Genomic DNA, 13,035 nt, shown 5'->3' on the forward strand with positions numbered 1-13,035 from the left:
TCCTAGCGACATGACCCTCTCTTAACATGGTGGCTTAGTTCTTCAAAGGCAGTAGGGGAATCCCCTCCAGTCTGCTGTGAGGGAGGCTCCCATCGTATAACATAATCTATGCCACCATCTTTGCCATAAATGTAACCTAATCAGCGTAACCTATCCTATTTCAGGTCCAGGGGAAGGGATCCTACAGGGCATGTACACCACTGGGTGGGAATCTTGGGGGCCACCTTAGATTTCTGCCTCTCACCCTGGCTCAAGCTGTCAACTCTACTCATGTCCTATTGAGTGCCCTGACCTATGGTGAAAGAAGTCTGGCGACCCTGAAAGAGACACCGTGTAGAGAAGTCACCTGGAGAGGGGCAGGCCCTGAAGTTGCACAGCCCAGCCTTCCAGCCATCCCTGCCGAAAGGCCAGACGAGCTAGACAAGTGAGCTATCTTGGATGTTCCCGTCCAGCTGAGCCCCTTGAAGACTGCGGCTCTGGCCGAGTGCAGTCAACACACTGGGAGTAGTGAATGGACCCAGAGCCTTTCACTGATTGCACCTGCCACAGCTCCTCATTCTGGGAAGAAACATGGTTCTGCCTGCTGTGTTTCTGGGTGGTGGGATACCTGTCTCTTGCGTGGAAATTGTCCACAGTAGAGTCTTGATTGTGGTGGGTGGGTGGTGGTACCATCATTGAGGGGTATATCTGGTTCCAAGGCTGGTCCCCTCCTAGTTCTCTTGAAAGGTAGTATGGCTGAATGGAGGCAAATTCTAGACAGGAAGGCCAGGGACCTGGACTATAGCACCAACTCTGCTCTTACCTTGCGGTGTGGTCTTAGAACTATAACTGCCATTTCTATGTGGCCTTCCATGTGCTGGGCGCTGCTGTAAGTACTTTGTACACATTAACATATCACATGTTAACAGAGTAACTCACCACAATTACCCTAGGAAGTAGGTACTCTTATTACCCCATTGCACACATGAGGACGTGGAGGTATAGAGATGGTGAACAACCTGCCCAGAGTCATGAGGTTAGGAAGTGCTGGAACCCGTCTCTTCCCTGGACACGACGATTCTGACTTGGAAATTTCTAGAATTTCATGGTTCTAGTAAGTTTAAGATTCCACAAGTCTTAAGGTCCTGGCAGCCTGAGATTCCCTTAGTTTGAAGATCTTAACGTTTTCGGATTCCAAGATTCTGGGATTCTCAGATTCCAGGTTGAAGCAAGCAGCAAATGCCTGCTATCTGTGGGTGTGGGGGTCAGGGGACATGAGGGGGATGTCACAGCTCGAACCTTCAGTCCTGCTCAGTCCTCTGCTCCAGCACTTACGGACGGCTGTCCCTTTAGGCCCTTACTTCATTTCTCTGAAACCCAAAACCTCCCTCGGAACTGGGAGCCCTTGGTGGTACCAGAGCAGGAGGGAGACCTCCGTGCCCCGTCGCGCCTGCAGCACCCGCGGAGAGGGGCCAGAATAAGCACTGGGAACGGGACTTGGAGTTCCCTGAGAATGATAACATTCTCTGCATCCCGCAGACCCCAAATAAACCCACGTTGCCCTCAGGCTGCCGAGGCCCGGAGGCCCCGAGGAGGGAAGGGAGGCTAATGTTTCCACAGGGCCCACCACCCTGGGTGTTGTGTTTCTGCCGGAGCGGGGGGCCACATGTCTGGTGGCCCTGGAATAGCTGTACGCTCCAGGACCGTGGGGAGGCCGTCCAAGGCCTGGAAGTGGGGCTGGCTGCATTCTGCAGGCAGAGATAAGGAGGCAGGGCAGGGTTACATGTGGAAGCACTTAGGAGTCGGGGAGATTGAGCGCTGAAGAATGAAGTGTCGTGGAGAGGCTGGGAGCCCGGGGGTGACTGACTCCAGTGGCCTCATTCTACAGATGGCGAAACTGAGGAGAAGGGGGTGGCTGCCACGCACCATTTGGCACAGTGTGCACCAAGGCCTCCGGAATCGGCCCCAATACAATCAAACCCCTGTGCCTCAGCTGCACCTGACTAGTGGCTTTAGCCCAAACACTTTCTTATCTCTGGGCTTTTGCTCATGCTGTGCACCCTATCTTGAACGCCTTTCTACCTCTTCTTTGCCTGTTGACATACTTAGCTTTCAAGGCACAGCTCTGATGCTACCTCCTCCAGGAAGCCTTCCTTCATCCCCTACCTGTCTCCGATATCCTCTCACCCCCTTTCCTGAGTGCTGAGAGCATTTCATCTGCCCCTTTCTTTTGCTACGTATTACCTTTTCCTTTCAGGTAACAAACAATGGTTGCTATTTTTGTTCAGATACTATAGGCCAGGCAACTTACATGCATTTTCTTTTCTTTTTTAAAAACATCGTCATTTTATAGACTGGCAAACTGAGGAACGGAGAAGTTAAACAACTTACCCAAGGCTGCACAGCTAGTGAGTAGCAGAGCCTAGGTATAAATTCAGTCTGGCACACAAGTCCACATTTCTAACCATTTTCTATATTTTCTTTTTATTCCAGGATCTCTCCTGGTGTCTTGCACCTATTAGGTATGTTCAATAAATATTTATGTCCTCAATTAAGGAAAAGCTTTAAGAAGAAAATAAATTTTACCTGTAATCTTACCACATAGGGATTCTGGGAATTCATCCTATAGATTTTTTTCTCGTATGAGGCTAGACTTTGTATCATCATTTTGAGGAGCATAGATCAAGCATCAATGTACACTATGTTTGATATTTTATTCATTTTTTGACATTTGATAAGTCTTTATTGGATGAATGAAAATTCATAAACAATAGCCTATGCATATTAATAAGATTTGAAGAACACTACAAGGCTTGCCAAAACATTTCCTCTGCCTGACTACAGTGGTCCTAGAAATTTCTATCATTACACTCACTCCTGGATCAAGTCACTGCTTCCAGGAGGTCCTGGTTCAATATATCAGTTAACTGAAAGAAAGTAAACCAATCAGCATTTGTGAACAGAACTGTTCTCGGTCTTACTACAAGACAGTCATCTTTTCTGGGGTAGGGACATCCTCCTTTATTTCTAATTTGCTAAAAAGCTTTTCATTTAAAGAAAAAAATTATTTATTTATTTATAGAGAAAGCATGCAAGCAGGGGAAGGGCAGAGAGAGAGAGAGAGAGAGAGAGAGAATCCCAAGCAGGCTCTGCACTGTCAGCGCAGAGCCTGAAACAGGGCTCGATCCTAATGAACTGTGAGATCGTGACCTGAGCCAAAATCCAGAGTTGGACGTGCAACCCACTGAGCCATCCAGGGGCCCCAGCTTTTCATTTTTTAACCATGAACAGGTGCTAAATCTCATGAAATACCTGTTCTGCATGTGCTCACACGGTAAGTGAGCAGTAAGCATTTCTCCGTGTTGAATCATCTTTGCGTGCCTAAGATAAACCCAATGTGGTTATAATGGATCATCCTTTCTATAGATGTCTGCATTCAGCTTTTTACTACTGTTTAGAAGTTTTGCCTCTGTATAAAATTGGCCTACAATGATCCTTTTTCATACCTCTCTTAATCAGATTTTGATATCATGTTTGTGACAGCTTCATGTGATAAGTTGGGAATATTCCCTCTTTTTCTATATTTTGAAATAGCCACATAAGTACTGGAGTGGCTTGTTACTTCGGTAAAAACTCTGGGTCTGGATTCTCTTTTAGGGAAGATTTTAAACTACAGATTTTAAATTTTTTTTTTTTAACGTTTATTTATTTTTTTGGGACAGAGAGAGACAGAGCATGAACGGGGGAGGGGCAGAGAGAGAGGGAGACACAGAATCAGAAACAGGCTCCAGGCTCTGAGCCATCAGCCCAGAGCCCGACACGGGGCTCGAACTCACGGACCGCGAGATCGTGACCTGGCTGAAGTCGGACGCTTAACCGACTGCGCCACCCAGGCGCCCCTAAACTACAGATTTTAAATATTTCAACCAGTGAATTCTGCTCCAGAAACCAATACCGCACCGTATGTTAACTAACTAGAATTTAAATAAAAATTTGAAGGAAAATAAATAAAGTTGTTAAAGGTAAAGAAAAATATCTAGGGCTACCTAGATATTTTATTTTTTTTTTTTCTTGAGTCAGTTTTGGCAAGTTGTAATTTATTCATTTCATCTCTATTTTTACATTTATGTGCAAAAATTTGTCATAATATTTTTTTCATGTTTGTAGGAAATTGAATTATAACTCCTTTCATTCCTAATTTTCTTCCCCCACCTTTATTGAGGTATAATTGACATATAACATCATCTTAATTTCAGGTGTACAACATAATGATTCAATATTTGTATATATTGTGAAATGATCACCACAATAAAGTGGTTAACCCCCATCACCATACAGAGTTACAAAATTTTTTTTCTTGTGATGAGAATTTTTAAGATTTATTCTCAGGGTGCCTGGGTGGCTCAGTCAGTTAAGCATCCGACTTTTGATCTCAACTCAGGTCTTGATCTCAGGGTTGTGAGTTTGAGCCCACATTGGGCTCTGTGCTGGGCACGAAGCCTACTTTAAAAAAAAAAGACTGATTCTTTCAAATACACAGTACAGTGCTGCTAATTGGAGTCACCATGCGGCACACTAGCATTCTCTAATTTAATCATCACAATCATCCTCAGATCAGGAAATTGAAGCCCTAAGAGATAAAGCTATTTGCCTATGATCGCACGCCCAGGAAGTTGGAGAGAAGAGACTCATACCTGGGTCTGACTGGTTGTGATACCCACATCCAGATTTCTCAGAGTTGAAAGCAACTGGCCTATAGGAGCGCCTGGGAAGGATGGCCATCCCTACAATGGTCGCTCACTGTCATCCCATCCTTATACGTCTTATCTCTCTACCTGGGAGCTTAGGTCCTCCTGTGTTCCCAGTCCCAGTCCTGTGCCAACAACTACAAGCCCCCATCTGCCTCCAGAACTTTCTAGAGTTGTAGATGGGCTGTCAGCTGCCTACTGGTCAGTGGCTCCTGGATTTGAGACCTGGAGCCTGGGCCAACTGCCAGTGTTGTTTGAGTCTCTGGTTCTTTGGGTCCAAGGTTTGCAGCTCCCTGCTTTCCTCTCCACCCTTTCTCCTTTCCCCTGTCACCTCTGTCCCCTCAGTGTGACTCTACTGACTCTTCTGCCTCCCAGCCCTTGCTCACACTCATGCTTCTTCCTGGAGCGCCCTCCCCCTCACTGTCCATCCAGCTACCTTTTGATTTGGATGACACCACCCGAGACCCAGATGGCTTGGTGCTATGGCTCTTCCTCAAAACTGCAGGGTGGGTGTTGCATGAATGTCTTTAAAGGGCCCAGGAAAGAAGAGACATCTTCAAGTGTCCTGGTGGTGGGCAACCATTCATTCATTCATTCATTCATTCATTTTTTCATCCTGCAAACATTCAGGAAGCTCATGCTCTGGCCAGGCCCTTGCGTGGTGCTGGAACACTGACGGGAGATGATACAGTGTAGGCTTAAGAGCAGCAACTTATGTGTTGGCCTGAAAGTGTGAGTCCTGATTCTGCCACTTCCTAATTTTGTAACCTTGGCAACTAATCTACCCTTTCTGAACTTTACAGTCCACATATGCAAAAAGGTGAAAACATGGGCCCTGGTCTCTTAGGGTCTCCATGGGTCTTCCCATTGCTGTAAAGATGAATGGGGATAAGCCATGTATTGGTTTGCTGAGGCCAACACCACAGACCGGGTGACTTAAACCACGGAAATGCATCTTCTCACAGTTCTAGAGGCTGGAAGTCAAGATCCAGGTGCCAGCAGGGTCAGTTTCTGATGAGGCCTCTTTCCGTGGCTGGTAGATGACTGCCTTCTTGTTGTGTCCTCACGTGGCCTTTCCTCTGTGCACCTGTCCTTACGACCTCATTTAGCCTTAATTATCTCCTTGAAAGCCTTTTCTCCAAATACAGTCATATTAGGGAGCGAGGGCTTCAACCTCTCAGTCTTTGTGGGGGGACACAGTTCAGCCCGTAGTACCATGTTAAGTGGTTGGCCAAGCTGAGCACAGTGCTTAGTGATTGCTACAATGAAGTCTCAGCTGAACAGCTGCAAGATATATCATCATCATCATCATCATCATCACCATCACTTTATTAAGATTTGGAGAGTGCCACATGGCTTGCCAAAAACAGTCCTGTGCCTTTCAGAGTCTCTAGATCTGCTGGCAGAAACTGGCCTGAATATAGGCATGATAACAAGGGATGGTGGTACCCAGAGAGGGGTGTGTAAGGGTGGAATCAGTCCGCCACCCGGGTCTCTGACCGCAGTTGTGATCTCAGAAGTTAAGTGTGTTTCACTAGCAGGCGGGGAGCCTCGTCTGATCCGACTCTGTGGCGCAGCGCACGGTCATGCCCCAGAGAGAACGTTTGATGACTAACTGGACGGATCCACCAGAGAGTGAATGAGTGATGGAGATGGGTGGCTGGAAGGGAAGGAAGGTGGATGGCTGAGTACATGACGCACTGGGAGGAGGAGTAACTGCTCAGGTTAGTTAAACCTTAGCTCCTTCAGCTAGAGAACGGGGGTAGCAGCCGTATGGCCCACACAGATGGCCTTGAGGACTTAATGAGACAGTGCGGGCAAAGCCCTTGGCATTACTGAGTGCAGTTTTTTTTTTTTTTCAACGTTTATTTATTTTTGGGACAGAGAGAGACAGAGCATGAACGGGGGAGGGGCAGAGAGAGAGGGAGACACAGAATCGGAAACAGGCTCCAGGCTCCGAGCCATCAGCCCAGAGCCCGACGCGGGGCTCGAACTCACGGACCGCGAGATCGTGACCTGGCTGAAGTCGGACGCTTAACCGACTGCGCCACCCAGGCGCCCCCTGAGTGCAGCTTTTAGGCAAAGGAGCAGGATGAGGTCCTGGACCAGGGCCGGGGCTGCTGATCACAGCAGACCAGGTATTGCCCGTTCAAGCCTTCCAGTGCGACCTCCATCCTCCGAGGGGACAGAGTCAGTGTCTGGGGAGACAGGACTGTGTTTAGCCGGGCAGGGAGCTGTAGGAGCAAACAGTCATCCACTGTGACACTACATAACTAACTTCCCACTTCAGCTCCTTTACACGCCTTGGGAGGTAAAATCGCATTTTTATAATCATGTGTTAGAAGATGAACCTGAGGTCCTGAGAGGGGGCATGACTCGCCCAAGGTCAAAAGCACAAGCGAGCCCCAGGCAGGGCTGGCTCCAGGACTCCCTGTCGTCCCAGCCAGGCGTCTTTGCCCTGCTCCCATGGGAGGGGTCTGTGTGGCCAAGCAGACACTCGTGGTTGTCCCCAGCTTCCTGGAGGGCCCCAGGCATTGGGTGCACTGGAGTCAGGGTCTTTTAGGTTACCCCTCCACTCTTTGGGTGGCCATCTTCCTTTGTGAGGATTTCCTCTGTCCCTTAACTCAGCAGAGACTCGGGAAGGGGTCTGAAGTTGAGGTTTTGTGCAGGGAGAGCTGGGCTAAGTGGGGACTTTGGTGTCTCAGTGCCAGTTCAGGCACAGGAGGCTCTAATGCCCACTCCATCACCCCTCGCCGGGAGCAAGTGACATCTCTGTGCCTCAGTTTTCACAGACTTAAAATGGGCACAGTCAAAAACAGTTCTTAGCTCAAGAGGGTCAAATGAAGTAATCCACTTAAACATCCAGGAAACATTAGATATGACTATGATTTGCTTCCGGCCAGGAGAGAGGAGGAACACACATTTTATAACTGGGTTCTTTCTTCTTCGCCTCAAGGAAGTCCACAGCTTGGGGGTGACGTTGGGGGAGGAAGGGTGGCCATGCCCATCTCCCCACATGCCCGAGCTGAAGCCGGAAGAGGCCAGGCTGCAGGCAGCCCCCCACCCAGTTGATCCCCAGTGATAAATCATGACTGTGTTTTTAACGATTATTTAAAGCTCTTGGCTGGGTGCCCGTCCTGGAAGGGCCACCTCGGCCTTTGTCAGGCTATAGCAGATCGGGGGAAACTTGCACATCCCTTATTGAGGGTGGCTTCTTTTATTCCATTATTTTCATAATAGACTCACTGACACAATATTATTCTTGGCCTCAGCTCAGCCCCTCTGCTTGTGTTCAGAGGCAACAGGCCGGCCTGGCCGGGGAACGGCAAACTTCCCATGAAGCGGGTGGCGGGCACAAAGGCTCAGCAATTTCTTGTCCACCAGAGCGTTACTGGCAGGGTGAGTTGGGAGTGAGTCTTGCATGGTTAAGAGCCTGGTGTTAGTGAACTGCGGGCCTGGGGCTGGGCTCCCTCTATCCAGTGCTGAGGGGAGAGAAATGAGGCAAAGTGGGAGAGGGAAAGAGGTTGGATATTTTTCCAGGTCATCCTTCCATTAATTTAGCAAACATTTATATCGAGCATACATGTTGGGCATTGTCCCCCCGATATACATGGCCAGAGCCTGGAAGCACTTTTGAGGATCATCTAGAATGGTGGTTGTCAAACTGTGCCCCGTGGAACCCAAGGGTTCCTTAGAAGGAAGAAAAGGAGTGGTGCTCTAGGCCTCTCATGCCATCCTGAGACCCGGCAGCCCTGATTTGAGTCTACCTTTACCTTGGGCCTCTTTGTAAGATTTTATTCTAAGAAATGATTCTGCTGGTTAAAAGGAAACTTTGAGTACCACTGGTTAACTCCCTTATTGTACAAAAGGGGAAAGTGAGGCCCAGAGAGAGCAGAGACTTGCCTAAGATCATGAGACATTTGTCGAGTAAGGACCCACCTCCTGGCCCCTAGTTGTGTGAGGAGGCAGAGCCCGTCTGTCAAACCATCAGAGACCGGGAAACACTGCTCTGGAAGTAAGTGTGCAGATGGTGTGCTGGGTCAGGACTGCCTCATGTGTGAACATTCTGTTCAGGTGTGTGTGGGACCCCCAGGAGTCTTCGTTCTCTTCAGCTCTGTCGTCGTGGTCTCCATGGGCGTTCGGCAAGAGCATCACCACAGGGTATCTGGCTGCCCTGCCCAACCTCGAGGCTCAGCTTCCAGAAACCCCCATGGGAGGAGAGGTCCAGGGCTGGGAACTTTGGACCCACTAGGGGAAAAACGTTGCGAGGGAGAGTATCTATCAGGCAGGGTCCCAGGAAGAAACAGATGGCACCCTCAGGCTGGTTAATGGAAGTATGTGGGTTTTTCTTTAAATTGTGCTAAAAGAAACATAAAATTTACCATTGTAACTATTTAAAAAATTTTATGTATATTTGGTTTTTGAAAGAGAGATAGAGGCAGAGAGAGAGCGAGCAAGCACAAGTCGGGGAGGGGCAGAGAGAGAGGGAGAGAGAATCCCAAGCAGGCTCTGTGCTGTCAGCGCAGAGCCGACATGGGGCTGGAACTCATGAACTCACGAGATCATGACCTGAGCTGAAGCCAAGAGTTGGATGCTTAACCGACTGAGCCACCCAGGTGCCCCCCATTTTAACTGTTTTTAAGTGTACAGTTCAGTGACATTACGTAGATCCACGTTGTTGTGCAACCATCCCCACCATCCCTCTCCAGAACTCTTCACCTCCCCACGCTGAATCTCTGTCCTCATGAAACACTAACGCCCCACTGCCCCCTCCCCGCAGCCGCTGGTAACCGTTGTTCTACTTTCTGGCTCTATGCATTTGCCTGTGCTAGGTATGAGGGTGAGTTTTTAAAAGGCACTATTTACAGAGGTGTGGGGAGGGTTTAGGAAGAGCGGCAAGGTATGGGGCTGCAGCCTGGGGCTGGTAACTTAGGAAGCCGTCACTCCCCTAGACCTGATGAGGGGAAGGCGGGAGCAGGCCCCGCAGGGGCCCAGGATGAGGGGTGTGTGTGTGTGTCAAGGGGCCATGGAAGATGGTGAGCTCAAAGCAAGCCCATGGAAAGCCTCAAAACTGTTGAATTACACTAAAGTAAGCCGCGGAGGGATGGAAAATTAAGTCTCCTGCGGCATGTTGTACATTGTATGGGAATGACACCGGGAGGGCCTAGTGAATTTCCACTTCTTCTCCCTTGATCCCTTGCAACTTCTCACACTCAGTGATTTGCCTGCAAATTTGTTTTGCTTTGTGGCAGATGATCTGCATGCTGAGAGGTGCCCCCCAGTGTCAGATCCTCCACCCAAGTGGCCTGTGCCACTCTGATTTCACAATGTGGCAGCGTTGCTGACTTCTGCCTGCCCTGGCCTCCACCCCCGAGATGCAGAGTAGCTCGGATGCTGAAGAAAGAGCAAGCTGCAAGTGGCCTTTATTTAACTTTTCACAGCTGGGGTGAGGAGGTGTCTCTTAACTCCCCTCACCAATACCTGGGCCATGGCCTCTTAGCTGTGTCCGTGTGACGGACTTCTCGCTAAACCTCTCATCACCTGTATGCACATGTGATGTCTCTCTCTGTTTCTTCCGCCCCCTTGAATATCCTAGCTCCAGCCTATCCATGTGAGAGCTTCCCCTCAGCACCCTCTGGTCCCCTGCTGCCTCCTGACATCCTTGAGATGGTGGGTGAATTCTGATTTTGTATGTCTGAGAAGAATCCTCGGGGGTCCTGAGCCTTGCAGCCCTGATGGGTGGATGCTAGGGGGCTGGGGGTGGGGGGAGGAGGAAGCAGGCAGTGCTGACAGGTGGCATTCCTGTGTTCCATCCTGTTCTCACCTCCTGCCAGTGTAATGCAAGTTGTCATGTGCCGATGACTTCCTGGGAACTTTGCGCCCATTTAATTATCACAACTCTGCTTGGGAGGCACTACTCCCCTTTAGAAGAGGAGAAATTTGAGATGTAGAAAAGCGAAATGACATTAAAGGTTGCATAGCTATCTGTCACAGAGCTCTGTCTCCAAAGCTCTTTCCAACCAGTTCAGGAGGTAGTGAGTCCCTGGGCTCTGGAGGCAAGTAAGCAGAGGCTGAATGGCCTCCTGTCATGGAGAGAGCAGGGTGGAAGAGGCTCCTTCTTGTCCAGAGCTGCCAGGATTCTAGGTCTAGGTCAGGTCTAGGTTCTGATTTGAATATTCTCTAACAGGCATGTGCCTCTTAGGAAGTGCAGCTGGGCCTGGCACCTCACTGAGTTCTGTGTCCTATGGGGAGGCAGGAGTCCTGGTGGCCAGGGGTGGGGAGAAGGGTAAGAGGATGGTACACTGGGAGAAGCAATCAGGCAATGAGTTCACCTCTTCCTTTCCTGTTCTTCCTGGTTTTTCCTTGTTGCCCCGGGGCTGGTCTCTGAGTCCTAGATGGGCAATACGGGCATACTTTAGAGATACTGTGGGTTCGGTTTCAGACCACAGCAATAAAGCAAATATCACAATAAAGTGAGTCAAATGACTTTTTTGGTTACCCGGTGCACATAAGAGTTATGCCTACCCTGTATTATAGTCCGTTGAGTGTGCAGTCTAAAAAACGATGTATATACCTTAATTAAAAATACATTATTGCTAAAAAATGTTAACCATCATCTGTGCTTTCAGCAAGTTGTAATCACTGACCACAGATCACCGTTAACAAGTATAATCATAATGGAAAAGTTTCAGATATTGAGAATCACCAAAATGAGACACAGAGACAAGAAGTGAACAAATGCTGTCAGAAAAATGGCACCGATATACCTGCCGGAAGCGGGGTTGTCCCAGACCTTCAATTTGTAAAACACGCAGGTATCTGCGAAGTGCAATAAAGCAACATGCAAGGAAAGGAGCTACGCCTGTATTTCAAAATACATTCAGTTGCAAACAGAAGTGTGACCAGGGTTGCAACGGTGCTCTTTGTATATTGCAAAGAAGCAAGCCCTGGGCGGGGAGCAGGAGCGCCGCCAGGTTTCATATTGTTGCTGCTTCTGCTGCAGGTTTATGGTGTGGCTTTGGGCAAGCTTCCCCCGCGTTTTATGAGGGTTGCGGAGGCTCACTGCCGAGGACCCTCCGGGATCTGATGTTCAGCTCCCCAGGAGGGGAGGGGGCTTGCACGTGTGCTGAGCCGTGGCTGCACTCTGGGGCTCGGGGGCTCCGTAGTAAAGGCAGGGTGTGGTGGGTGCTGACTGGGTTTTCCCCTGCTCTTGCTAGCCCCTGGACCCCCATTCCAGCTACGCTTCTCCCAGCTTCCTGAGCCTCAGAAACCGAGTGAGATAATAAATGTCGTTTCAAGCTGCTTTGGGGGTAATTTGTTATGCAGCTATAAATAAGGAAAACACTCCTACATCTGGGATCAGATGGCAGTGATGGCCTGGTGGGTGGCTGGCTGAGGGCGGCGGCAACAGCGGTACCTGGTCACGGGTCTCATCAGTTAGCAGGCCGGCCTGGATTCTTCACATGGTGGCAGGCACAGCTTCCCCAAGGCAGCGACAGGAGCCAAGCCCCAACGTGGGAGAGCTCTGCTTGCATCATGCTTGCTAGCAACCCGTTGGTCGAAAGATGTGACATAGCCAGCTGGAACTGAAGGGGTGAGGAGACAGTCTGTTCCTTGATGACTGGGGAAGAACGTGGCAGTCGCTGTCTGCCATTACAGAGTGGGAGGCTCGTGTATAGGCTCCCATTGCCCTGAACACCCCTTCCTTCTCCGCGTCCTCACTCTTAGCCTCTCTTTTGTTAGATTCTGGGTCTAGATCAACATGCATTGAGTACCTGCTTTGTGGCAGGTGGTTCCCCCATCATGGCCTTAATTCATTCCTACCAGCAGCCCTTGCAAGGAAACTTTTCTTATGGGTGAGGAACAGAGGTTCAGAAAGATCAGGTGGCCTGAAGTCATAATGCTGGTAGCTGGCAGAATCAGGACTCACACTCGGGTCAAAGAATTCCAAGTTTGGTATTGTTTCATTTTCCCTATCAAGATGCCCAGAACTTTCCATTTAACTTGTTCTTTTCAGAGACACACAGGCAGCATATATGGAGACCGGTCTCTGGCTGGGTTCTCCCCAGGGACTCCTGTTCTGGGACTGCTGATTGGGGCTGAAGGGGATCAGTCTGGGGCAGGAGGTTTGGGCAAAATGAACAGACTCTAGGGGGCGACAGAGGCCAAGGTGCCTTCTCACTGCTGCCCCATGTTCCTGCGTTCTGCCTTCCTTGCCTGTGTCTGTCCTCGGAGACAAGAAACATGCTGGCCATTAGGAAGAATCCTTTCATCTTTAGGCACTAAGAAGCCAGGGGAGGAGTGAGAG

This window comes from Puma concolor, chromosome C1, assembly GCF_028749965.1.
Source record: "Puma concolor isolate L17-30 chromosome C1, mPumCon1.1.hap2, whole genome shotgun sequence".
Taxonomy (NCBI): domain Eukaryota; kingdom Metazoa; phylum Chordata; class Mammalia; order Carnivora; family Felidae; genus Puma; species Puma concolor.